Source organism: Chiloscyllium punctatum, chromosome 6 (assembly GCF_047496795.1).
Source record: "Chiloscyllium punctatum isolate Juve2018m chromosome 6, sChiPun1.3, whole genome shotgun sequence".
In the NCBI taxonomy this organism is placed as follows: domain Eukaryota; kingdom Metazoa; phylum Chordata; class Chondrichthyes; order Orectolobiformes; family Hemiscylliidae; genus Chiloscyllium; species Chiloscyllium punctatum.
This window is the reverse complement of record NC_092744.1, coordinates 134,585,484-134,613,014: the sequence shown is the minus strand read 5'-3', so window position 1 is coordinate 134,613,014 and position 27,531 is coordinate 134,585,484.

Below are 27,531 nucleotides of genomic sequence, written 5' to 3'. Positions count from 1 at the left end.
GAGATTTCAGATTGGGCTGGAGTACAGTTCTGCTGCTGTTTTGGCCCACAGTGAGACAGAGGTTGCAGCGTCAAGAGGGCTAATTGTGTTGTTGTATTTTCCAGTGCATTGGTAGATGTAATGTGGTCCATCCAGTTTCATTCCTTTGTTGAGACTGTGCAGTGATTAATACAATGAGTGACTTGATGGGCCACTGTCAGGAATGCAACTTTTAAAAAAAGGATTTGTGATTTACACATGAAAGAAGTGAAACTATCATGGTATTCGAACAGATGAAAGACTCAACAGACAATCAAGGTTTTTTTCAATGGATAATTTCAGTTACATCACACTAAATTTTTGCGATAAATTCTGTACTTTAGAATTGTGTCCTCCACAATCACCTGATGAAGGAGCAGTGCTCCGAAAGCTAGTGTGCTTCCAATTAAAACTGTTGGACTATAAACTGGTGTTGTGTGATTATTAACTGAGGATATGACCGCACTACGAACAGGACTGCATGTAAAGAGGCTCAGTCCAGTGAATCAATACATTTGGAAGGATTTCCTCCAAGTCTGATGACGCAATATTCGTCAAAACCGTCAACTTCAACCTGCAATGTTGTTATTCACAAAAGCTCAGGCTGACACAAAGCTCCCCACCCCACTGCAATGTGGTCACCAGGCCCGGCCCAGGAACTGGAACTGGGACATTTGTGGACTGTGATCTCAAAGGAAGCGAGCAAACACAGTTCTGGCAGATTAGTTCTCAAAGATGAGTAGCAAGTTTGAGACAAGGCCAGTGGTATGCCGCCTTGCACTTTGTAAATAAGAAATGCAATGAAACTGCTATGTTTTGCAAAGTATAAAGATGTGTTTTTTTTCATGGTTGGGGAGTTTTATCCTCGTTGATCACAGTCGCTGCCTCTCACTCCCCAAGTCAAATCATAGGATCGATAACAAAACAACAAACTGCAGGTGCTGGAGATCTGAACCCCAGAAACAAAGTGCTGGAGAATCTCAGCAGTTCTGAGGGCATCGGTGAAGAGAAAAATAATGTTACATTTCAATTTCAGTGACTCTTCATCTGAATGGACAAATGGTCATGAGACTTGGAGCTTCCAATGTTTTATTCCCCTCAGAGATGCTGCTGGACCTGTGGTTCTCCAGCCCTGTGCTTTCTATAGTGAACTTTATTTACAAAACAGATCAGAAAACTACTAATCTCCAAAAGTGAAAGGTTCATTGCAAACGTGAGCATAGTTTCCACACTTGAGTTACACAAGCACGTCTCAGTTTAAAAATAAGATTTAATTCACAATAATATTCCATCTCAAAATTAGCCAAGTTACACCAGTAATAAAGCTCATCCACCCAATGAGGCACTTCGGCACAACATCCTGCAGTGTTGCACACAGCCACCTTTACCAAAGAATGATCACATGTCACAAAATTGAAGGCCAAGAGCATGTCTCTTCAAAGGAGCTGAAGTCAAACTCAATTTTTGGAAGGATTTTTACTAAACCTGATTGAACATTTAAATCTCAGAGCATAATCTTTGTTTCTTTAAACAAAGTGTGTGGGAAACATCCCACATCTTGCTAAAGGTTCAGTTCGGTCTGATACATAGAGCCAAAGGTCAAGCAAACATCACACTTTCCATTCACTTCTACAAAGGGCTGACATCACATTTCTTCAGGATTTAAAGTATTTTATAAATTGTTTGTGAAATCATTTGTCACGTTAAAGAACTGGACAATAAATGTCATTGTATGAAATAAGAGTGAAGCCTGTGAGAGCAGATTTATCTTTGCAGGGCAGTGTGTGTGCTTTCTAAGTTCTGGGAGCACTTTGGGAGACTGCTCCCAGATGGTAATAGTGAGCATATCTGGAATGCACTGTTTAGATTTGGGAATCCATGGGAGACAATCTGTGGTTTCACTAATACCTGGCTTGTGGTGTTGGTGTACAGTAAGCAATACATAAAGTCACTTGTGTATTGTTGTTGACTACCTGAATGGTATTCAAATCTGCCAGGTTGCCTTCAATAGTGTAAATGCATCTATTGTAAATATTTGGAATATTCCAGAACTGCCCAGTGCTTGGCAAATTCAGGGGGGACAAAAAATCACATTGTGTAATTTGAAATTAAGAATCCAAGAGAACGTAACCACTGAAGTATTCAATTCAAATAGTTAAATGGAGTGCTCACATTTAAAATACCTGTTATCCATAGGAATGGATGGACTGACAGAATTGGGACCAAATTCCTGGCTGGGGAGTGTGAAATGTGCTTTGATAAAGTCACCTGCATTTACCGACAATAATTTGGCAAGCTCGGAAATTTAAAAAACAATTCGAGCTTCATTGCTGCTCCAGTCGGGTCACAAGCTCTGTGAAAAAAATAACAATGTTCAGGTTTATTGCATACACTCTGAAACACGTGTTCCTTCTACAGATCCTGCAAGTTTCCCCAATGAGCATAGTCCATCCAAATGAGGTTGCTAACTTTGGCCAACTCATTTCTTTCCGAGCCTCTATAACCTGACGACTGACCAGAAGCAATTACTCCACATATGTGGGAACATTACCGACGAGGATTTTTTCCTTCAGAATTGACTTCCATATATTCAGTGTCCAGAACAGATAAAAAGCTTGTTACCTTTTATAGAGCAATGATTCAGTGGGAGTAAAATGCTAACCTTTTCTTGCTTAATAATCAAGCTACCTAAATTTAAAAAATGAACACTCCTTAATAGTTCACCAGATCCTAATGAAATATTTTGTGCGAAATAAATCACATGATACATAGTTATTCAGATAACAAAACAAGTTTGTTCATTGAAGAACCCAGAGGAAAAGGTCATGAAACAATGTGAGTTTGATATACCTCAATCATCATTTCACGTGCATTCTCTGAATAAATTCTCCTTTTCCTCCTCGAAGTAGTCAACTTCTTGAATAATTGAGAGAATGAAGTCACAGTTGTACAACACTCAATCAGACCCTTCAGTCCAACTTGCCCATGCTGACCAGATCTCCAAATTTAATCTAGTCCCATTTGTCAGCATTTGTTCTATATCCATCTTAAACCCTTTCTACTGATTCAGTTTATTTTACTTTATCAGCACTTGAAATACTGACTTTTTTTTTCTCCCAACATTGATTAAAGAAATCATAAGTTCATTCATCCAAGTTAATTTTGTAATCTTTCACAAAGAAAAAAGTGAAAACAACATATAGCTGAGTGCAAAACAAAATACTGCAGCTGTGCGATATCTGGGAACACTGTAAAGGTGAGGCACTGATACTGCACAGGTTTGTCAGCACGATTTCAATTACTGACAATAATTTAGTCATGTCTTAGTCTTCCCATAGTTAAGGTAAATGTGAGATATCTGAATTTCATGAATTGGTTCCTATTGCACTTTGATCAACCAAAATTATTCTTGGTTTAAACTTCTCAAAGGAGAACGTGACGACCAAAGAAGCTGGATATCAGAGTCGAAAAGTGTCATGCTGAAAAAGCACAGCAAGTCAGGCAGCATCCGAGAAGCAGGAACATTGATGTTTCAGGCATAAGCCCTTCATCAGGAATCACAGGCTTCAGAAAAACAACTGGCATAGACTTATGCCAATACATATGTGGAAGGATCAGATTCGAGACTAATTTCAGATTTGGTACCATTCAGTGCAACATTTCAGTATGATATTTACATATGTACCTAAAAGAGAAGTTGTCTAAAATTACAAGCTCTAGGATGATTATAGGATTAAACCTGGAAATAAAGCTGGTGACCCAGAATGGCAAAGTGAAGTCCCATCAGTATCGCCTTGGGCAGTGTCAAGTAAGAATTTGAGAGCAGAGTTGTCACTTTGGTGTAACCTGCAGTCTGGCAAAATTGCAGCAAAAATCTGTTCAATTTTATCTGCAATCTATTGAATGCAAAATCCTCCTTGCACAATAATGAGGCAGCATTTTGGGATGTCATTTTTAAAATATATTATTTTCAAAGTTACTCACAATTAAGAGTGATCACTTGGTGCTGTCTGCATAACACAGTACGAAAAGGAATTAACAGAAAAAACATTATAACCCAAATTCAGAGTCACTAATTCATTGTTATTGCATGGGTCCAGCATTTATAAGTAATCAATTTTTAAAAATAAATACAGATACATTTACTAACTATACTGGAGTACAGTCAAGTTTCTTACTGAACAGTGAAAGGATTGGACAGAGTCCGCATGGATTTAAGAGAGGGGAATCATGATTAGCAAATCTACTGAGAGAATCTACAGAGTCGAATATTAAAGAAAGAAATTGCAAGACATTTAGAAAAACGTATAATTAACCATGGTAGACTGGGTTTTGTGAAAGAGAAACTATATTTGACAAATTTACGACATTTGATTGAGGAGATAACAAGCAGGGCTGATAAAGGGTAATCCAATGATGTTCTGTATTTGGATTTTAAAAATGTAAACGATGAGGTGTTACATAAAAGTTAATTGCACAATTTAGGAGCTCATGGTATCGGGATAATGTATTAGTATGGACTGAGGATTTGTTAACCACATTGGCTGTTGCTGAGTCCTCACTTGGAGTACTGTATACAGTATTAGCTCCCATATTTAATAAAGGATAAACTAACATCGGAGACCATTCAAAAAAGATTCACTTAGCTGCTTTGAGGACCAAAGGGTTGACCTATCAAGAATAGATAAGCAGGAGTGATCTTATGGAAACAAGATTCTGAGGAGCTTGACAGGGTAGATGTTGACTAGATCTTCTAGCACCAGTGAAGTCTCAAACCAGGGGACGTTACATAAGGGAACATTCATTTTAGAAGAAGTAAAGATTTTTTTCCCCTCAGTGAATGACTAGAATTTTCTCGCCCAAACAATTGTGGAAGTTAAATGAGGGAGGGGAATGGTTGGGTTACTCTTCGGAGGGTTGTTCTGGCTTGTTGGGCTGAAGGGCCTGTTTTCACACAGTAGGGAATCTATGATTCTATCTCAAATTATTTTAAAAGAGGGCAGATTGATTTTTGAAATATTGAGCAGTTGAGGGCGATGCGGATCAAGCATAAAAGAAGTGTTGAGGTCTGGGTTGGCCAAGCCATGATCTGATAGAATGGGGGAACAAGCTGAAGGCGATGAATGCCCTACTCCTGCTCCGATTCCTTGAGGCTCCGTTTCATGTTTTTTTGTTTCTAAAGAAGAGTGTGATATAATGTGCTAAAGATCTCAGATGTTGTGAAAAGCAGTGAAAATGGGGTGTTTATGTACTGGTTCAAATGGCATTGATTCATCAACCACAGCTATACAGTCATGAGTAGGAAGGCAAATCCCTCCATGAATAAAGGAAATCTACTGCAGAGCTCACGCAAAGGGATCCTTCCCCTCAGTAAACTCTCCCATTACATTACCCAACATATCTGCAAAAGCAGGACACATTGCGCATGCTCTCGCCAACAAAGTGACCCGCGGGTGATTGATGTCAGCTCCGGACCAATGAAAGGACGGTGGGCGGATCTGGATGACCTTGCGGGATGTTGGTCCTCCAACCAATCAAAGTGAATGAAGGGCGGTGCTAAACCAAACCATGTGATCACCTTCGCGCGCGGCGCAGTGTCGCTGGAATGAATGCTCGGGAAGTTATGGAGAGAAAGGATACGTTAAGGAAAGAAATAAACAGAGAAATGGGATAAAAACTGTGTTGCTATTAGCGGAGAAGTTTTACAAACAAATTGTGCACGTCGGAAAACACAAATTTGAACGTCTCAGTCCCGTGTTTGGAGTAAATGAGGAATTGCCTCAGTGCGGCTGCAGACCTGAGTGAGCGCCGCCATCTTTATTCGGGACAACGATTCACTGGACACGTGCGGAGCCGCCATCTTTGTAGGGGGCAAGGTGCAGCCAGGCGCATGTGCAGCCTTTCTCTCGTATAATGTCTTTGGGAACATAACAGCCAATACTGCTCTGATTCACCTCTGGGCTCCCTCATGACCACTTTGTCAATATCTAGCTTCCTCAGTCTCGAACCATGGGTGTAGTTTTGGTCTGTTTACTTCTGTATTATTACTTTTATAGACCCTTTGTAAATGAGTTTTTCACTGCGGCCCAGCCTCTGTCCATGTTCTGCTCTATTATCAGGTTACTTTTTTCTTGAATATTTTTGACAGTCAAGAATTCTTTTTTCCAATAGGCAAGTGTATTTTCCTTCCATTTCTGACTATCAGATTCTGCACCATTTTCATTCCCTGTAATCCATTTTGCATTCCCTGAAACATCAACTGTGTTTCTCCTTCCACAGATACCAGTGATTAATGCCAAAGTCCTGTTGCTTGTGGAGAGGGTGATGTTTGACTTTCATGTACAGCTGCAGTTTGTGTGGTGAAGGTGCTCCCACAATGTGGTTGGGTAAGTGGTATTATAGATTATTCATTCAGCAACAGTGATAATTTGAAAATAATGTCCAAATCAACAACAGTTTGTATTTTTATTATCATGCTAATAATTTCACAAAAGTACGATTGAGAACTTTAGACATAAGGTCATAGATGGAGAAATTAGGTCAAGTGACCAAAAGCATTGCCAAAAAGCAGGTTTTGAGGGATGTCTTAAAGGTGGAAAGCAGACCTGTGAGGTTTTGGCTGCAAATTTCAGACCAAGCTGCTTCAGGAACTGTAGAAACAGCCACACAGGTGAAGTAATGAATTATCAAATGGTTGGGAGTCTCGAAGAAAATGGGTTGTCGAGGTCTCAAAGTGTGTGTGGTGCAGGGAGTTCGGGATTATTACAGCCAGTAATTAAATAAAGTGTGAGAATTTTAAATTGAGGGATATTGGCCAGGTGCTGACAGGTGAGACTAGATTGGGTTGGGGTATCAGGTCGGCATGGACGGGTTGGACCGAAGGGTCTGTTTCCTTGCTGTACATCTCTCTGGCTGTATGCTGTTGATTATAATTAGGAGCCTTTTGATGAATCAACAAGCAGAGATTTAGACTTTCTTGAGATTACAGGGAGATTGAATGTGGGAAGCTGGCCCTGAGTGTGTTGGGAAAATGAAGTCTGGAGATAATACAAGGTGGATGAGAGTATATGAGCTGATACAAGGGTAGAATCAGCTAGAAATAGCGGTCTTGGAGTGGGACTGGGCTGTCACTCTCACCTCACCTCACCTCTGGGATTCAGCTGGTTGCCTGATTGTGAATCAGGGCAGTAACACAATCAGGAGCTGAGTGGCCCTGGTGGAGCCTAAAATGAGTGTCGCTGAGCTGACTGTTGCTGAGCAGTTGCTGCTTGGTAGCCCTGTCAATGACATCTTCCATCACTTTACTGCTGATCGAGTGTGGACTGATAGAGGGAAATTGCCTGGGTTGGATTGCCCTGTGTTTTTGTGTTGAACATCCCTGGGCAATGTTCCACATTGTCGGTAAATGCCCGTGCTGGAGCGGTACTCGGCTTGGTGGGTGGCAAGTTCTGGAGCACAAACAATTAATATTATTGCCAGAATATTGGTCGGGCCCGTAGCCTTTGCACTACTTAAGCATTTCTTGACGTTATTCAAACTCAACTGAACTGGTTTAAAACTCACATCTGTGATGTTGGAAACCACTGGAGAAGGCTGAGATGGATCATCCCACTTTGCACTTCTGGCTGAAGATTGCTGCAAATGCTGTCGTCTTATCTGGTGCATGGGTGTGTGAGGCCCCTCCATCAGTAAGGGTGGGGATTTCTGTGATACTTCCTCCAGTGAGTTGTTTCATTGTCCATCACCGTTCACAACTGGGTGTAGCAGAACTGCAGAGCTCCGATCTGTTCCATTGGATGTAGGATCACTTAGCTCTGTTGCTTGCTGTTGATGCTGTTTGATATGCTGGTAGTTCTGTTTTATGGCTTCATCAGGTTGGCACTTCATTTTTAGGTCTGCCTGGTGCTGCTCATGGCATGCCCTCCTTTCCTGTCCATTGTGATGGGTGCGAGCAGGATTTACAAACCCATGAGGTTGCAGATTGTGCTGGAGTACAGTTCTGCTGCTGTTGATGTCCCACAGTGCCTCAGAGAGATCCAGTTTGAGATCCTACATCTTTTCAAAGTCTGTCCCATTTAGAACGGTGATAGTGTCACTCAACACAATGGAGGGTACTCTCAACTTTAAGGCAGGTCTCTGTCTCCAAAAGGAATGTGTGATGGTCGCTCTTACCGATACTATCATGGCCAGATATATCTGCATCTGGTCAATTCATAACAATGAGATCAATCTTGTTTTTCACTCTTGTTGGTTCCCTCACCACCCGCTGCAGACTCAGTTGAGCAGCTATGTCCTTTAGGACCTGGTCAGCTCAGTCAGTAATTCTATTACAGAGCTAGTCTCAATTGTGGACATTGAAATCCTGTACCCAGAGTACATTTGACACCATTTTATTGCCTCGATGCTTCTTCCAAATGTTATTCAACATGAAGGAGAAGTAATTCATCAGCCAAGCAAAGACAGTATATGGTAATCAGCAGTAGCCATGAGACTTCCTGGTGTCTGGAGCCAATGCTGTGTACTCCCAGGGCAAATCTTCCCTATCTGTACACCACTGTGCCACCACCTCTACCTGGTATGTCATATCCAGAGATTTCAGGAGAAACTGAAGACTGCAGATGCTGGAGATCAGAGTCAAGAGTCTGGTGCTGGAAAAGCACAGCAGGTCAGGCTGATGAAGGGCTTAGGCTCGAAATATCGATTCTCCTGCTCCTCGGATGCTGCCTGACCTGTTGTGCTTTTCCAGCACAACACTCTCAATATCTATTGGTGGTGATGGTGGTGTCTGGTCATTGTTTGTAAGGGAAGATTCCGTGAGTTTGACTATGTCAGGCTGTTCCTTGACTAGTCTGTGAGACAGCTCTGCACATTTTGGCACCAAAATCCATATGTTAGTCTGGAGGACGTTGCACCATCGAGAGGGCTGATTCTGTGGTTGTAATTTCTGGTGCCATGTTCGTTGCCAACTGGTCCATCCAGTTTCATTCCTGTGTTGAGACTTTGCAGTGATTAGTACAGTGAGTAGCTGGCTGGGCCGCTATCAGGTTGGCAGGATGTTTTTCGCCATTGACAATGGTTTCATGGAGATCAGGAGATTCCTAATACGTTGTTTTTTTCTTGAATTCAGATTCCACCATCTGCCAAGATGGGATTCGAACCAGGACTTCAGTCATTTGTTTTAATATTCTGGATAAAAGCTAAATACATCAGATTTGATCAGTCATTTTAAATATCACTAACCCTGGTTTTGTTTCTTTGTAAAGCACTGTCCATCATCCTGTCTCCTCCATCCTCCCCTCCAACAACGAGTGAGGAACACATGGAGTTTCTCTGTCACTAAGACTGAGATAATCCGATCTGCTGCTTCTCTCCCTCCCACTAGCCCACTGAGCCAAACTGCCTCACGTGGTGTTCCTGGTTTTTGTTCAAAACCTATATCTTTCTCCAGTGTCTTGTCAAGCCTTATCAGAGCTCACCTTGACCCTTTACCCTAATCTCACTAAACTCACTTTCCAACTCTCTTTCCTTTGCTGCCGCCTCATCACTCCCCCTCGCCAATTCATAGATATTGTTCCTTGTTCTGTCTGTTGGTCTTTTCTGGTTATGTCCTTCTCTCCCATTCTGTGAAAAACTAATATTTGACCTCACCGTTGTTGGAAAATCCTGCTCCATCTCCACTCTCCCTTTCCTTTCTGAATTCCTTGCATTTGGTGTCCCTCAACGATCTATCCTTGGTCTCTCCTGTATCTCACGTACACAGTGTCAGGAGGTGATATCATCCAAACACACTGTGTTAGGTTTGACATGTACACTGACGATGCCCAGCTCTCCCTCCCCATCATCCATCTCCATTACTCCACTGTTACTCAGTTATCAAACTGCTTATCACATTCTCACTCGTCGATTAGCTGCAATTTCCTCCAATGAAACATTGTCAAGGTTAAACCCATTGCCTTACTGCTGAGCCCCTCCCTCCCACTGGGAACTCTGAGGCAGAACGACACTCAACAATATTGCTGTTATATCTGACCCCAAGGTGACCTTTTGATCAGACATCCACACAATCACAGCACCAGGAAATCCAATCTTTTAAAAGTTGCCTCACCCCAGCTCCATTGCTACTGAAACCCCTTACCCACGTCGGTGTTCCCTTATACTTGAATCCAAAACAGAACTCTTGATTCCGTAACTCAGAATCTGGTTTCAGACTCCCCTCTCAGTATTTACCCTCGGACACATCCTCTCAGTATTTATCCTGTCAAACCCCTGAAGAATCCCATCTGTCTCAATGAGATCACCTCTCTTTCTCCAAAATCCAGTGAGTAGAGTTGCAAACTTTTCAGCCTTTATTTAAAAGATAATCCCTCCAAACCAGGGATCATCTCATTGAATCTTCCCTGAAATGCCTCCAATAAAGTGACACATTTCCTTCTCTAAAGGGTCCAAAACTTCTCTCATTACTGCAGATATGGTGGTCTCACCAGCACTTCCACACGGTACTCTCAGGTATATACTCCAAACTGCTATCTTTTTAGGGATACGCTTTGGAGTGATTGGGAGGATCTTCCTACCCATTGGTCAGGATGGAGACAACGTGCCCATCGTTAGGCATTAGCCTTTCACACCCATGTCTTATTGATGAGGCAGAGCGGCAGCACGGAATGAAAGAAAAGAAAGTCATTCTTGTTCCCCATAACTCACTGACGCTTGGATCATTTTCTCCAATGTGTCAAAGAACTGCTGTGTTCAGTCACATGAGATCTCAATTTGGAATCTCCTAGAAACCCACAGATTTCCCCCTGAGTTGACTGCTGATGTCCTCAAGGGTAATATGTACAGTAATCCTGGGCCACGAGGAGGGGATGATGTGAGTTTCTAACTTGAACTGATAGTGACAGATTTTATAAACTTGTATTACAGGATATTACAGGTGGACATTCAGATGGTAATCTCAGTAAATATTCTGCTAAACTCTGATTGAATTACTCAGTATATCAGGATCTGGATATTCGCATTGTGTGTGTGAGTGTTGTGCTCCAGATCAATCCCATTTGCTGCTTAAAAATTCTCCTTTGAATCATCGCATTCTCTCAAAAGGTCTCCCCAAACCTTCAATGTGTCATGTAATCCTTTTATGATGACCTGATGAGTGTATGGTTTATTATTCGAATGTGTAATTTTTGTATAAGGATGTCTCAGAGAGGGAGCAGAATATTCTTAAAGGGGCGAATAACCATTTTGAGGGGAGGCTGTTGTTTATTGGTATCAATGACATAGGAATAGAAGAGTTCACATTATTGGATCAGTGGAATCTCTTGTGGGGTAGAATTGACCTCCATCAGAAGGATGGATTATACTGGCACTGGAAGGGAACAATTGCTAGTGCTATTAAGGAGGCATTAAACCAGTGAAGGAATGTGGGTAAACCCAGAGAGAGAGTGAACGAGGAGCTAAGTCTGATGCTTGTACAGTTCAGACATCAAACAGTCAAGGCAAACAAGGGCAAGGAACAGAATGAGCAGTTACACTGCATATGTTTCAATGCAGGGGGCAGAGGAGCTCAGGGTATGGTTTTGAACATCGCACTGGAATATTATAGCAATTACAGAGGCATAACTTAATGATGGATACGACCAGCACCTTAATGTTCCAGTGTATAGATGCTATAGCAAAGATAGAAAGGGGGCAACAGAGCAGGGGAAGAGGTATTTTTGATTAGGGATAACATTACAACTGGGCTTCAAGAGGGTATTCCTGGGAGTACATCCAGGCAGAACTGAGAAATAAGAAAGGGATGATCCCCTTATTGGGATGGTACTATTGACCGCCTCCCCACTTCCCCAATAGTCAGCAGGGAGTTGAGAAGCAAATTTACTGAGAGATCACTTATCTGTAAGAACAGTATGATTGTGTACAAGACTTGACCTTCTTTGTTATTCATTCACAGGATGAGGGTGTCACTGGTTGGGCCCAAAGGGCAGTAAAGAGTCAACTACATTGCTGTGGGTCTGGAGTCACATGTAGGCCAGACCAGGTAAGGATAGCAGATTCCTTCCCTGAAGGATATTTGCGAATCTGATGAGTTTTTTTCGCAATAATCAACAATGGATTCGTGTTCTTTAATAGATTCTTAATTCCAAATTTTTATTGAACTCACATTCCACTGTCTGCCGTGACGGGATCCAAACCCTGGGCCCCAGAACGTTACCTGGGTGTCTGGATTATCCATCTAATGATAACCTCACTAGGCCAGTTGGTAGGGTGAGTGACTGAAGTATCCGTGGGGCAGCACATCAGCACCAAAGATCCCATGGTCTCTGCAGAAGATAGAAAGGGCTGGGGAGGGAGATATATCCCTGGTGGTGGGGTCTGACTGTAGGTAGCAGACATAGCAGAGGTAAATGGAGATTAGTGGGTGGCAGGTGAGGACCGGGGGATTATATTCTTATTGTGGTTGGAGGGGTTGGGGGAAGGCGGAGGTACAAGAAGTGGAGGATATGCGTTGGAGTGCATTGTTGATCAAGTGGGAGGGAAATGCGGTCCTTGAAAGAGGAAACCTTTCTGGGATGTCCTGGAGTGGAATTGCTTCTTCTGGGAGCAGATATGACAGAGGCGGAGGAATTGGGAGTACAGGATCACGTTTTTACAGGAATGTACTCGAGGGTAATCAGGAGAGCAAAAAGGGGACTTGAAATATCTCCAGGACATAGTTTAAGGAGAATCCAAAGAGATTCTACAAATACTTTAAGCATAAAATAATAACCAGACAGAGAATAGGACCCCTTAAAGATCAACAAGGCCATTTATGGAACAACAGGATGTGGGAGAAATACTATGCTATTCTATTCTAGAGAGTTTGGAGAAATAAATAGTGATAACTTGAAAAGTGTCTATGTTACAGAGGAGGAAGTACTGGATGTCTTAAACAGTAGCAAGGTGGATAAATCCCTGGGACCTGATCAGGTGTATTCCAGAAATTTGTGGAAAGCTAGGAAGGTGTTGGCAGTGCCCCTCCCTAAGGTATTTATATCATTGTTTGTGACAGGTGAGGTGCTGGAAGATGGGTGCCATTATTTTAAAAAGGTGGTAAGGAAAGGCCAAGGAACAAGAGAACAGTCAACCTAACGTCAGTGGTAGGTAAGTTGTTGGAAGGGATTCTGAGGGACTGGATTTACATGTATTTGGAAAGACGAGGATTGATTAGGGCTCGTCAACATGGCTTTGTGTGTGGGAAATTCTCTCTCTCTAACTTGATTGAGTTTTTTTGAAGATGTGACAAAGATGATTAATGAAGGCAGACTGTGGACGTTGTCTATATGGACACTGAACGATGTTCCACACAGCAGACTGGTTAGCAAGGTTAGATAACATGGAATGTTGGGAGAACTAGCCATTTGGATACAAAACTGGCTTGAAGGTAGGAGGCAGAGGGTGGTGATGGAGGCTTGCTTTGCGGACTGGAGGCCTGTGAGCAGCATTGTCCTGCAGGAATGGGTATTAGGTCCTTAAATAAATGACTTGGATGTGAATGTATGAGATATGATCAGTGGGTTTACAGAAGACACCAAAATTGGAGGTGTAGTGGACAATGAAGCAGGTTAGTTCAGAATGCAACAGTATCTTGACCAGATGGGCCATTGGAGCGAGGAATGGCAGACTGGGTTCAATTTAGACAAATGTAAGCTGTTGGAATTTGGAAAGGCAAATCAGAGCAGGTCTTGTACACTTAATGGTAAAGTCCTTGGGAATGTTGCTGAACATAGAGACCATGGAGTGCAGGTTCATTGTTCCTTGAAAGTAGAGTCGAAGGTAGGCAGACTAGTGAAGGTGGTGTTTGTTATGCTTATATTTATTGGTCAATGCATTGAGTTCAGAAGCTGGGACGTCAAATTCTGGTTGGACAGGACATTGATTAAGCCATTTCAGGAATTATGTTTTAAGTTTGAAATTCCCTGTTCTGGAAAGGATGTTGTGAATCTTGAAAGAGTTCAGACAAGATTTTCAAAGACTTTGCTCGGGTTGGAGGATTTGGGCTACAGGGAGAGGCTGAATAGGCCAGGGTTAATTTCCCTGGAGAGTCAAAGACTGAGAGGTGACTTCATGGAGATCGATAAAGTCATGAAGGGCATAGATAAGGTGAACAGCCAGGGTCTTTTCCCTCCAGTTAGGTGGGTTCAAAACAAGATCACATGGGCATAAATTGAGAGGGCAAAGATTAAAAACGGATTTAAGGGGCAAAGTTTTCAAGCTGTGTGTGGTGTATGTGTGGAATGAGCTGCCGGATGAAGTAGTGGAGGCTGATACAATTACAACATTTGAAAGGCATCCGATTGGGTACGTGAATAGGAAGAGTTTCCAATGATACGGACCAATAGCTGGCAAATGGGACTCCGTTTGTTGAGGATTCCTCGTTGTCATGGACAAATTGGACCAAAGGTCTGTTTCTGTGCTGTACATCTCTATGACACTAATAAATGAAAATAAGATGTGTTCCTCTTTTGTGGAGAGCTAGCAGAAGCACAGATAATTGTCCTTGGAGCTGAGAAGGTTAAGCAGTGATTTTGACCAGGTGCAAATTTATTTCTAGGATATCTAATCTGCAGAGTGAGGGGAATTGTTAACAATGTCACAATTTTAGTAACTGTTTTCAGATAATTGGGAAATAATGTGAATATGTGAACATTATTTTATTCAGTAACTTCTGAGTATCTGGAACAGTCTGAATGACAGCTGGACACAGACTCAGCAGTTATTCATAATCAGATTTAGAATTTTACTTTTTAAGGGAAGATTTGGGGGGCTATGGGCAAAGGGGAAGGGAATTGGGACAGATTTGCAGCATCTCCAGAGGAAGAGGGTACATCCCAAATGGGCTGAATAGCCCCAGCCCCTGTGCTCTGTGATACTGCCCCCATTGACTGTGAATGTTGAAGCTCATCCCAGGGCAGAGAGAGGGAGGATCCCACCACTCACCTCACAATGGGCCCCGAATGATTGATATCAGCGCAGGCCAATAGGGGGCAGAGGGCAGTACTGGAGGACCAGGTCGTACCAGTTTGTCCTCCAACCAATTGGAGTGAATGAGGGCATCCTCAAGGATGGAACTAAAGAAAGGCACATATCGCAGAGATTTGAGAAACTGGAGGACATGAGATAGGGAGCTTTCTGTGGCTGGTGAGGAATTCTATAAATAAGGAAGAGTTGTGAGGCTGGATGAAGTGACAGTGATTGGGAGAGTTGAGGATGGAGGAATTTAGAGTTCGTGAGGATTAGAATCATAACGTTATACAGCAAGGAAACAGGCCCTGTGGTCCAACCAGTCTATGCCAACCATAATTCCAAACTGAACTAATTGTACCTGCCTCCGCTTGGTCCACATCCATCCAAATATTTCCGAGTTATGTACTTATCTGAATGTCTTTTAAATATTGTAATTGTATTCACAGCTACCACTTCCTCTGGAAGTTCATTTCACATGTATAATTTTTTTAAAAACCCTAATGTCTTTTCTGAAATCTTTCTAATTTCTTCTCAAAATGAATGCAGCACAGTTTTGAATCCCCCCCGTCCCCCCCAGCAAAACACTCTTTCTGATTTTGTAAACCTCTAATAAGGTGACCCCTCAACCTCGTGCACGCCAGTGAAAAAAATTCCCAGCCTATCCAGCCTCTCCTTAGAACACAATCCCTCCATTCATGCCAACATGCTGGTAAATCTCTTCTGAACCTGCTCCAATTTAATAATATCCTTCCTATAACAGCACAACCAGAACTGGACAGAGTATTCCAGAAGAGGCCTCCATAATGTCCTGTACATCCTCAACATAACGTCCAAACTCCTGGACTCAAAGGTCTGAACAATGAAGGTAAGTGTACTAAGCACTTTCTTAACCACCCTGTCTACATGTAACACAAATTTCAAAGACCTGAAGCCCTCGGTCGCTTTGTTCCCATATCACTACTCAAGGCTCTACTTTTATTGAGTGTAAGTCCTGCCCTCGTTTGTTTTGTCAAGATGTTATATTTTGCATTTATTCCAATCAAAAAAATTTTTTGAGTATAAAGGCAGTAGGAGTATAATTAAAAGAGAAATCAGGAGTCAAAAAAGGGACGTGAGATAGCTTTGGCAAATAGGGTTAAGGATAATCCGAAGGGCTTTTGTAAATACATGAAAAAAAAAGGCTAACTCGGGAGAAAATAGAGACCCTCAAAGATCAGCAAGGCAGCCATTGTGTGGAGCTGCAGGTGATGGGTGAGATAGGAAACAAGTATTTTGCATTAGTGTTTACTGTGAAGAAGTACATGGGAGATATAGAATGTGGGGAAATAAATGGTGACATCTTGAAAAATGTCCATATTACAGAGGAGGTGGTGCTGGATCGGTGGCTAAGGAGCTGGTGCAGGGGAAAAGGATTCACGTTTTTTGGATCATTATGATCTCCTCTGGAGTAGAGTTGACCTGCATAAGAAGGATGGATTGTACCTCAATTGGAAGGTGTCTAATATCTAGGCATGGAGACTGGCTGGTGATACTCGGGAGGCATTAAACCAGTGAGGGAGTGGGTATAAACCCAAGAAGATAGTGAGAATAGAGGTATGTCTGAGGCTGGTACAGTTCAGAAGTCAAATAGTCAAGGCAGGCAAGGGCAAGGAACAGAATGAAGACGGACTGAGCAGTTGCACTGCATTTACTTCAATAGAAGACGCCTGACAGGGAAAGCAGATGAGCTCAGGGTATGGTTTTGAACATGGCACTGGGATATTATAGCAATTACAGAGGCATCACTCAGGGATGGATAGGCCTGGCAGCTTCATGTTCCAAGGTATAGATGCTATAGCAAGGATAGGAAGGGGGACAAGAGAGGAGGCGGAGTGGCATTTTTGATTCGAAATAGCATTATGTTTTTGCTTAGGGAGGATATTCCTGGGGGTATGGTCAGTGAAGTTATTTAGGTGGAACTGGGAAATGAGAATGGGATGATCACCTTATTGGGGTTTTCTGCAAGGATTTCGTCTGGGCCCTCTGGTTTCCTCCCACAGTCCAAAGATGTGCAGGTTGGGTGGATTATCCAGGCTGAATTGCCCGTAATGTTCAGGGATGTGCAGGCTCTGGGAAAAGCAATGTTACAGGGGCTGGTTAAGAGGCTTTCAGGGTCAGTATCAATGTGATGGGCTGAATGACCTGTTTCCACACTGTTGGGATTCTCTGATAATTCTATTTTTAAATAGTTACAGAAAATAATAGACCAGATTGAAAAGTTAAGGTTCTGAATTGGACAAAGGCCAATTTTGATGGCACAAGGCAAGAACTTTCATCTGGCCCCTCAAGCCTGCTCTACCATTCAATAAGATCAGGGCTGATCTTTTCATGGCCTAAGCTCCACATTCCTGCTCTCTCACCATAACCCTTAATTCTTTTCCTGTTCACAAATCTACATTTTGCCTTAAAGGCATTCAAGTTGATAACGTCAAATGCTGCACTCGGCAGGGAATTCCACAGATTCACAACCCTTTAGCTGAAGAAGCTCCTCCTGAACTCAGTCCTAAATCTGCTCCCCCTTATTTTGAGGTAATGCTCTGTAGTTTCAACCGACCCCAGTGGAAATAGCCTCCCTGCTTCTATCTTATCTACTCCCTTCATAATTTTATTTTTTCCTATCCAACCTCCCATTCCTCTAAATTACAATGACTATAGAACCAGTTTTCTCAATCTCTCCACATACACCAACCCTCTCAACTCCCAACTCAAACTAGTGAACCTCCTGTGCCAGTGCATCCTTGCTAATGTAAGGGGACCAAACCTGGACACAGTACTCCAGGTGTGGCCTCACCAGCACCCTGTACATCTGCAGCATAACCATACCTCTAGCAATGAAGGACAATATTCCCTTCACTGCCATAATTACCTGCTGCACCTGCAAACCAACTTCCTGAGATTCATGCACAAGGCCACCCAGCTCTCTCTGCACAGCAGAATGCTGCAAGATTTCACCATTTCATCATCCAGTTTTCTGTTCGTACGACCAAAATGGATGACCTCACATTTCCCAACATTGAACTCCATCTGCCAGATCATTCACTTAACCTATCTGTGTCCCTGTGCAGACTGACAGTGGCCTCTGCAGACATTTCTCTACCTCATCTTTGTATCAAATGTGAACTCTGACACTTGGTCCTCAACTCCAAAACATTTGTGTAAATTGCAAACAGTTGTAGTGCCAACACTAATCCAAACACCCATTTATCCCCATTCTTTATTTTTTGCTAGTTAACCGATCCTGTATCTATGATAATACATTACCAATAATGCTGTGCATCTTTACCTTATTCAGCAGCTTTTTGTGTGGCAACTTATCGGATACCTTCTGGAAATCCAGGTACACCACATCCACTGAGTCTGCCTTGTCTAACGCACTCGTCGTATCCTCAAATAATTCCAGTAAATGTGTTCTACATGACCTGTCTTTCCTGAATCCATGCTGTGTCTGCTCAATTGGACAATTTCTACCCAGATATCTCACCACTACTTCCTTGAGAGGTTCAAGCATTTTCTCCACTACAGATGTTAAGCTAACGGGTCCTTTTGAAAAATAGTGGCACCACATTTGCAGCTTCCAGTCTGTCAAAACCATCCCAGAATCCAACAACTTTTAGTGAATTTTCACGAGGTCTATTTGTTATTTCCCCCCTCCCCTCCCCTCCCCACCATCTCTTTTAGTCCCCTGGGATGCAATCCATCAGGGCCTGGAGACCCATCTACCCTTAGGCTGTTATCTTTCCCAACATTATCTCTTAACTGGAAATGATTGCTTCTGTATCCTCATCTGCCATTACCTCCATAGGCCTGCGACAATGAGAGTATATAGGCAGTATGTTCCTGTTAAGGCCAAGGCTGGTCGGTGTAGAGAATGCCGCCTGTTGAAAGAAATTGAGGGCCTGGTCAAGAAAATGAAGTAGGCGTATGGCAGGTAAAGACAGCTGTGTTTGTTTAAATCCCTAGAGGAGTATAGGGGCAGTAGGAGTATACTCGAGGTAAACCAGGAGGGCAAAAAGGGGACATGAGATAGCGTTAGGAAATAGGTTTAAGGAGAATCAAAGGTGATTGTACAAATACACTAACGACAAATGAGTAACCAGGCAGAGAATAGGTAACCGCAAATCAAGGCTGTCTGTGGAACCGCAGGAGGTGAGAGAGATTCTGTATGAGTGGAGAGGTTTTACAAACAAAATGTACACATCGGAAAACACAAATTTGAACATCACAGTCTTGTGTTTTCAGTAAACGGGGAATTGCCTCAGTGTGGCTGCAGGCATGGGTGCGCGCCGCCATCTTTATTTGGGGCAAGAATTCACTGGAAACATGCGGAGCCACCAGCTTTGTAGGGGGCAAGGTGCAGCCAGGCGCATGTACAGCCTTTCTCTGGTACAGAGTCATTGGGCAGGATTTACACAGAGCACATTCAAACTCCGAGAAATGGATGTTTATTTCTGGATTTGTTTCATCATTCATTTAAATAATTTGGGATCGTAAATGAGTTTACAGGTCATACAAAATTGGAGGTGTTGTGGATAATCAAGAACGTTACCTCAGATTACAATGAGATATTGGTCAGATGGGGTATAATTTAGATAAATGTGAGGTGCTGCATTTTGGAAAACCAAATCAGGGCAGGACTTATACACTGAATGACAAGGCCCTGGAGATGTTTGCGGAACAAAGAGACCTTGGACTGAAGGTTCATAGTCCTTGCAAGTCAAGGATAGGATGCTGAAGAAGGTGTTTACTATATTTTCCTTTATTGATTCGAGCATTGAGTATAGGATGTGGGAGGTCATGTTGCTGTACAGGACATTCGTTAGTCCACTTTTGGAATATTGTGTGCAATTCTGGCCTGCCTCCTTTCAGAAGGGTGCTGTGAAACTTGAAAGGTTTCATAAAAGACTTACAAGGATGTTGTTAGGGTTGGAGGATTTGAGCTACAGGGTGAGGCATAAAAGGCTGGGGCTGTTTTCCCTGGAGTGCCATAGGCTGAGCAGTGATGTTATAGAGATTTATACAATCATGAGGGGCATGAATAGAGTAAATGAACAAGGTGTTTTCCCTGGAGTGGTGGTGTCCAGAATTAGAGGGCATTGCTTTAGGGTGAACGGAGAAAATTTCAAAGGGGCCTAAAGGACAACTCTTTCATGCAGTGGGTGGAATGAGCTGCCAGAGGAAGTGATGGAGGCTAGTACAATTAAAACATGTTAAAGGCATCTAACTAGATATATGATATGTTTAGGAAGCGTTTACAGGGATATAGGCCAAGTGCTGGCAAATGGGAATAGACCAGGTTCGGATACCTGTTTGGCAAGGATGAGTTAGACTGAAGCGTCTGTGTCGGTGCTATACATCTCTATGACTGTGGGATCATAACAGCTTACACTGCTCTGCTTCATCTCTGGGCTCCCTTATGACCACTTTGTCAATGTCTAGCTTCCTCAATCTTGAACAATGGGTGTATATTTGGTCTGTTTGGTTTTTTACTATTATTGTTACAGACATTTTTGTAAGTTAATTTTTCACCGCCGCCCAGCCCCTGACCATGTGTTGCTTATCAATATTTTCTGGAAAATCTTTAATGGTCGAGAATTCCTTTTTCCAATAAGCAAGTGTATCTTCCTTCCATTTCTGACTATCTCATTCTGCACCGTTTTCATTCCCTGTAATCCATTTTGCACTCCTTGAAACATCAACTGTGTTTCTCCTTCCACAGATACCAGTGATAAATACCAAATCCCTGTTGCCTGGGAGAGGGTGATGTTTGACTTTCTTGTACAGCTGCAGTTTGTGTGGTGAAGGTGCTCCCACAATGTGGTTGGGTAAGAGACATTACAGAGTATTCATTCAGCAACAGTAAAGATCTGAAGGTAATGTCCAAATCAACAACAGTTCGTATTTTTATTGTCATGCTTATAATTCCACAAAAATATTATTTAGAATTTTAAACATAAGGCCAGAGATGTTGATATTAGGTATGGTGACCAAAAGCGTTGTCAAATAAGCAGGTTTTGAGAAATGTCTTAAAGGAGGAAAGCACACCTGAGAGGTTTTGGCTGTGAATTTCAGAACGTGTTGCTTTGGCAACTGTAAAAGCAGCCACACAGGTGAAGTAATGAATTAACAGGTCATTGGGAGTCTCGAACAGAATGGGTTGTCGAGGTCTCAAAGGGTGTGTGACGCAGTGAGCTAGGGATGATCACAACCAGGAATTAAAGCAAGGGTGAGAATTTTAAATTGAGGGATGTGGGCCGGATGCTGGCAGGTGAGACTAGATTGGGTTGGAATATCTGGTCGGCATGGACGGGTTGGATTGAAGGGTCTGTTTCCAAGCTGTACATCGCTGTAGTTCTATGTTCTTGATTATGAATAGCAGCCTTTTGATGGATCAACAAGTTCTGGTACAAGGGAGTACTTGGGCAACAGAGATTTAGTTTTTCTTGAGATTACAGGGAGATTGAATGTGGGAAGCTGGCCAGGAGTATGTTTGGATAATGAAGTCTGGAGATATGACAAGATGGATGAGAGTATATGAGCTGAGACAAGGGTGGAATCAGCTTAGTGGCCTTAGAGTGGGACTGGGCTGTCACCCTCACCTTGTCTCTGGGATTCAGCTGGTTGTCAGGTTGTGAATCAGGGCGGTAACACAATCGGGAGCTGAGTGGCCCTGGTGGAGCCTAAAATGAGTGTCACTCAGCTGGCTGTTGCTGAGCAGCTGCTGCTTGATAGCCCTGTCGATGACTACTTCCATCACTTTACTGCTGATCGAGTGTGGACTGACAGAGGGAAGTTGGCTGGGTTGGATTGCCCTGTTTTTTTGTGTTGAACATCCCTGGGCAATGTTCCACATTGTCGGTAGATGCCAGTGCTGGAGCAGTACGTGGCTTGGTGGGTGGCAAGTTCTGGAGCACAAGCTATCAGTATTATTGCCAGAATATTGGCAGAGCCCATAGCCTTTGCATTACTTAACCATTTCTTGATGTTATTCAAACTCAACCGAACTGGCTTAAACTCACATCTGTGATGTTAGAAACCACTGGAGAAGGCTAAGATGGATCATCCCACTTTGCACTTCTGGCTGAAGATTGCTGCAAATGCTGTCATCTTATCTGGTGCATGGTGTGTGAGGCCCCTCCATCAGTAAGGGTGGGATATCTGTGATGCTTCCTCCAGTGAGTTGTTTAATTGTCCATCACCAGTTCACAACTGGGTGTGGCAGAACTGCAGAGCTCCATTGGATGTAGGATCACTTAGCTCTGTGGCTTGCTGCTGATGCTGTTTGATATGCAGATGGTCCTGTTTGGTAGATTCACCAGGTTGGCACTTCATTTTTAATTCTGCCTGGTGCTACTCTTGGCAGGCCCTCCTTTACTGTCCATTGTGATGGGTGAGAGCGGGATTTGCTAACCCATGAGATTACAGATTGTGCTGGACTACAGTTCTGCTGTTGATGTCCCACAGTGCCTCAGAGATACCCAGTTTGAGATCCTAAATCTCTTCAAAGTCTGTCCCATTTAGAACGGTGATGGTGTCACTCAACACGATGGAGGTTTTTCTCAACTTTAAGCCAAGACTTGTGTTTCCAAAAGGAATGTGTGATGATCGCTCGTACTGATACTGTCATGGACAGATGTATCTGCAGCTGGTCAATTCATAACAATGAGATCAAGTATGTTTTTCCCTCTTGTTGGTTCCCTCACCACCCACTGCAGACTCAGTTGAGCAGCTATATCCTTCAGGACCTGGTCAGCTCAGTCAGGAATTCTGTTGCAGAGTTCGTCTCGATAGTGGACATTGAAATCCTGTACCCAGAGTACGTTTGACACCATTTTACTTCTTCAGTGCTTCCTTCAAATGTTGTTCAACATGAAGAAGAACTGATCCATCAGCCAAGGGAGGACAGTACGTGGTAATCAGCAGGAGCCATGAGATTTCCTGGTGTCCGGAGTCCATGCTGAGTACTCCAAGGGCAAATCCTCCCTGTCTTGTGCCACGACCTCTGCCTGGTCTGTCCTGCTGGTGGGGCAGGACATATCCAGAGATTTCAGGAGAAAGTGAAGACTGCAGATGCTGGAGATCAGAGTCAAGAGTCTGGTGCTGGAAAAGCACAGCAGGTCAGGCTGATGAAGGGCTTAGGCTCGAAACATCGATTCTCCTTCTCCTCGGATGCTGCCTGACCTGTTGTATTTCTCCATCACCACAATCTCAATCTCTTGGGATGGTGATGGTGGTGTCTGGTCATTGTCTGTAAGGGTTGATTTCATGAGTATGAGTATGTCAGGCTGTTCCTTGATTGGTCTGTGAGACAGCTCGGCACAATTTGGCACTAAACTCCAGATGTTAGTCTGGAGGACATTGCACCATTGAGAGGGCTGATTCTGTGGTTGTATTTTCTAGTGCCTTCTTAGATGACGAGTGGTCCATCCAGTTTCATTCCTTTGTTGGGACTTTGCAGTGATTAATACAGTGAGTAGCTGGCTGGGCCACTGTCAGGTTGGGAGGGTTTTTTCTGCCATTGACAATGTTTCCATGGAGATCAGGAGATTCCTAATTCCAGTTATTTTTTCTTGAATTCAGATTCCACCATCTGCCAAGATGGGATTCGAACCAGGACTTCAGTCGTTTGTTTTAATATTTTGGATAAAATTTAAATACATTAGGTTTGTTCACTCACTTTAAATATCACTTACCCAGGTTTGGTTTCTTTGTGAAACACTGTTCATCATCCTGTCTCCTCCATCCTTCTCTCCAACAATAAGAGTTTGGAGCACATGGAGGTTCTCTGTCACTAAGACTGAGATAATCCGATCTGCTGCTTCCCCCCCCCCTCCCACTAGTCCACTGAGTCAAACTGCCTCACGTGGTGTTCCTGGTTTTTGTCCAAACCTACATCTTTCTCCAATCTCATCTCTTGTCAAGCCTTATCAGAGCTCACCTTGACCCTTTACCCTAATCTCACTAAACCATAGACTTTCCAACTCTCTTTCCTCCCCCTCCTCATCAGTCCCCCTCACCGATTCACAGACATTGTTCCTGTTCTGTCTTTTCTGGTTATGGTCCTTCTCTCCCATTCTGTGAAAAACTGATATTTGACCTCACGTTTGTTGGAAAATCCTGCTCCATCTCCACCCTCCCTTTCCTTTCTGAATTCCATGCATTTGGTGTCCCTCATGGATCTATCCTTGGCCCCTCCTGTATCTTGCCTACATACTGTCAGGAGGTGATATTGTGCAAAAGCACCATGTTGGGTTTCACATGTACACTGATGATGCCCAACTCTCCCTCTCCATTACTCCACTGTTACTCAGTTATCAAATTGCTTACCACATTCCCACTACTCGATTAGGTGCAATTTCCTCCAATGAAACATTGTCACGGTTAAACCCATTGCCTTACAAATTCCTTTCCCTAACTGCTGAACCTCTCCCTCTCACTGGGAATTATGCAGCAGAACTAGACTCTTCATAATGTTGCTGTTATATCTGACGTGAAGCTGACCTTCTTATTAGACATCTACACAATCCCAAACACCAGGAATTCCAATCTCTAAACTGTTGCTTATCTCCTCTTCACCCTAGCTCCATTGCTACTAAAACCCCTTACCCATGTCTGTGTTACCTTTAAACTTGACGAATCCAATGCAGAACCCTTGATTCTGTGACTTGCTCAGAATCTGGTTTCAGACTCCCCTCTCAGTATTTACCCTCAGACACATCAGTATTTATTCTGTCAAACCCCTTAAGAATCTGGTGGTGCGGTCTGATTGTAGGTGGTGGAAATGGCAGAGGATGATGTGTTGTATCTGGGTGGAAGGTAAGGACTTGAGGGGGGGGTGTTCTATCCTTGTTGCAGTTGGAGGTGTGTGTTTCAAAGGCAGAGGTGCAGGAAGTGGAGGAGATATAGTGGATGGTATTGACCACATGGGAGGGGAAATTGCAGTCCTTGAAATATGGGGCCATTTGGTATGTTCTGGCCTCACTGGAACACTGCAGTAAGCATGAGACAGAGATGTTGGCCAGGGAACAGGCTCGTGTGTTAAAGTGGCAGGCAGCTGGAAGCTCGGGGTCTGTTTTTGCAGCAGAACGTAGATCATCAGTCGCCATTTCCGCCACCTCCACTGAGATGCTGCCAGACACAGGTTCCTGTCCCCTCCATTAACAGCTATGCACCCCCCCCCCCCCCCCAAGCCAGATGGTAATCGACTCCTTTGTCTTTCCAAATGATCGAGTCTCTCTTTGGGTTCTGTCCCTGCCTATTATTTACTCTTTAACCCCTATGATCTGCAGGTTAGTTGAATTGGCCAAGCTAAATTTCCCATAATGCTCAGGGATGTGTAGGTTAGTTGCATTAGTCAGGAGAAATATACAGTAATAGGGTAGGTGAATGGGTCTGGGTGGGATAACCTTCGGAGGGATGCTGTGGACCTTTTGGGCCAAATGGCCTGTTTCCACAGGGTCAGAATTCTAATTTTCCCAGCTCCATCGGTTCTGAGGAAGGGCCACTGGACAGATTTTTGTTCCCAGATGCTGCCAGACCTGCTGAGCTTTCCCAGCACCTTCTGCTTGTTGTTCCTGATTGACACCATCCATACACCTTCTGGATTTGATTCAGACAGGGGGAGGGTCCCACCACTGACCTCACAATGGGGTCCAGCTGATTGATGGCAGCTTCCGACCAATAGGAAAAGGTGGTGGGACTGGTGGACCAAGTGCAACTAGTTGGTCATCCAAACAATGGGAGTGAATGAGGGGCGTGGCCAGTGGGATGACATGTCACCAGTAACTCTGCTGATGCAGTGCCACGTAACTCGGCCATTGGTGAATGTGGGAGACACAAACAGGGAAGGGGAGAGTGGCCTTGGAGACGGAGATAATGAGTCACTTTCGACTCGAAAGTTTTAATTACACTCTGTGCGGTTTGAAAGTCTGAACTAGAAACTCTTAATCCCCCGTTTGCAGCAGATGGGAAAGTGGCTGCGGCCCTCAGGCGGTGAAAGTTCCTGGGATATGGCCGCCATTTTTATTGGGGGTAAGGTATAGTGAGGCGTATGTGCATGTCCCCTTCCTCGGGTGGTGGGGGGAGGGTGTGCAACTTGAAAAGAGGCATTTACACATCAAGCACATACCAAGAAAAAAGTGTGTCTTTATATTCTTCCTGTACTGACTGAGTTTTGTTTTGTGAATTCATTTCATAGGATATTAAATGAGAATAATTGGGGCTGGGATCTCAAAAGCAAGTTTTTACAGTCAATGGGGTCATCAGGATCTGAATGTTATTGGCATTTAACTGTGGAAGGAGAAAGGTTTCTCTGCTCTGTTTGTGGGAAGATATCTCCAATATTTTTGTTAAGAAGAAAGATGTACAAATTCATGGTTGGGTCACCCTTTGGGTATCTGCTGTGTTCTGGGCCCTACAGCTGAGGAAGGAGATATAAGCCTGAGAGGGAGCACAGATTTATCCAAATTACACCTCGTCTCTTTGTAAGAACTCTCCGATTTAGACCCAATCACCCACTTCATGATGTTAACCTGTAAACTTCATATTTTTAATTACCTGTAAACTTCCCATTAAAAATCCTTTTGGACTAAAATTCCAGTACCTTTTCAGGTGGAATGTTCCAGCTTCTGACAACTGTCCATTCATCCAGAAACTGCTGAGGTCCATGTTGACTCTGGGGTTACAAAGGGCTGAATTGAAAGATGCTGTTCCTGAGCTCCCATTGAGATGCATTGGAACAGTACAGGAGGCTGAGGGCAGTGTAGGTGTGAGCAGACAATGAAAATGACAGGGCTGCACTGTGAGGGCTGTTGGCTCAATGAGAGTGTTCTGGAGTTGGGTGTAAACATAATGAGGTGAGACAGGGAGAAGGTGAAGCTGAAACTCAGTTTTAGTTCAGGCCTTTCAGAAATTCACAGTCCCAATGGGAACAGTCAGTTTTTAAGTGATACCTGCGGAGTATTTTTTTTAACAGTTTTTAAAGTATTTTTTCCTGAGGGCAGTTGAGAGTTAACCACATTGCTGTGGGTCTGGAGTCACATGTAGGTCAGACCAGGTGAGGATGACCGTTTCCTTCCCTACAGGACATTAGTAAACCAGATGGGTTACTAACAATCAACAATAGTTTCATGGTCATCATTCGCCTTTTCATTCTAGATTGTATTGAATTCCGATGCTGCCATCAGCCATGTTGGGATTCTATCCCTAATCCTCGGAACACTGTACATATCACTCATCTGGCAGGAATACCATTAAGCCATTGCCTCCCTTTTTAGCAATGTTTAAAATAAAGTTCCATCATTCTACGTGTACAATGTGAGATAAAATACTGCAACGTCCATGTGTCAGCCTCTCCAAAAGGTCAATCAACAGAAATTTGTTTGAGGGCGAAATATTTCACTTTTTTTCGGGGGGGTGAGTTATTAAACAAAAATGAATCCAAATAAAAACCTGAAGCCACGGCCATGTAATTTCTGA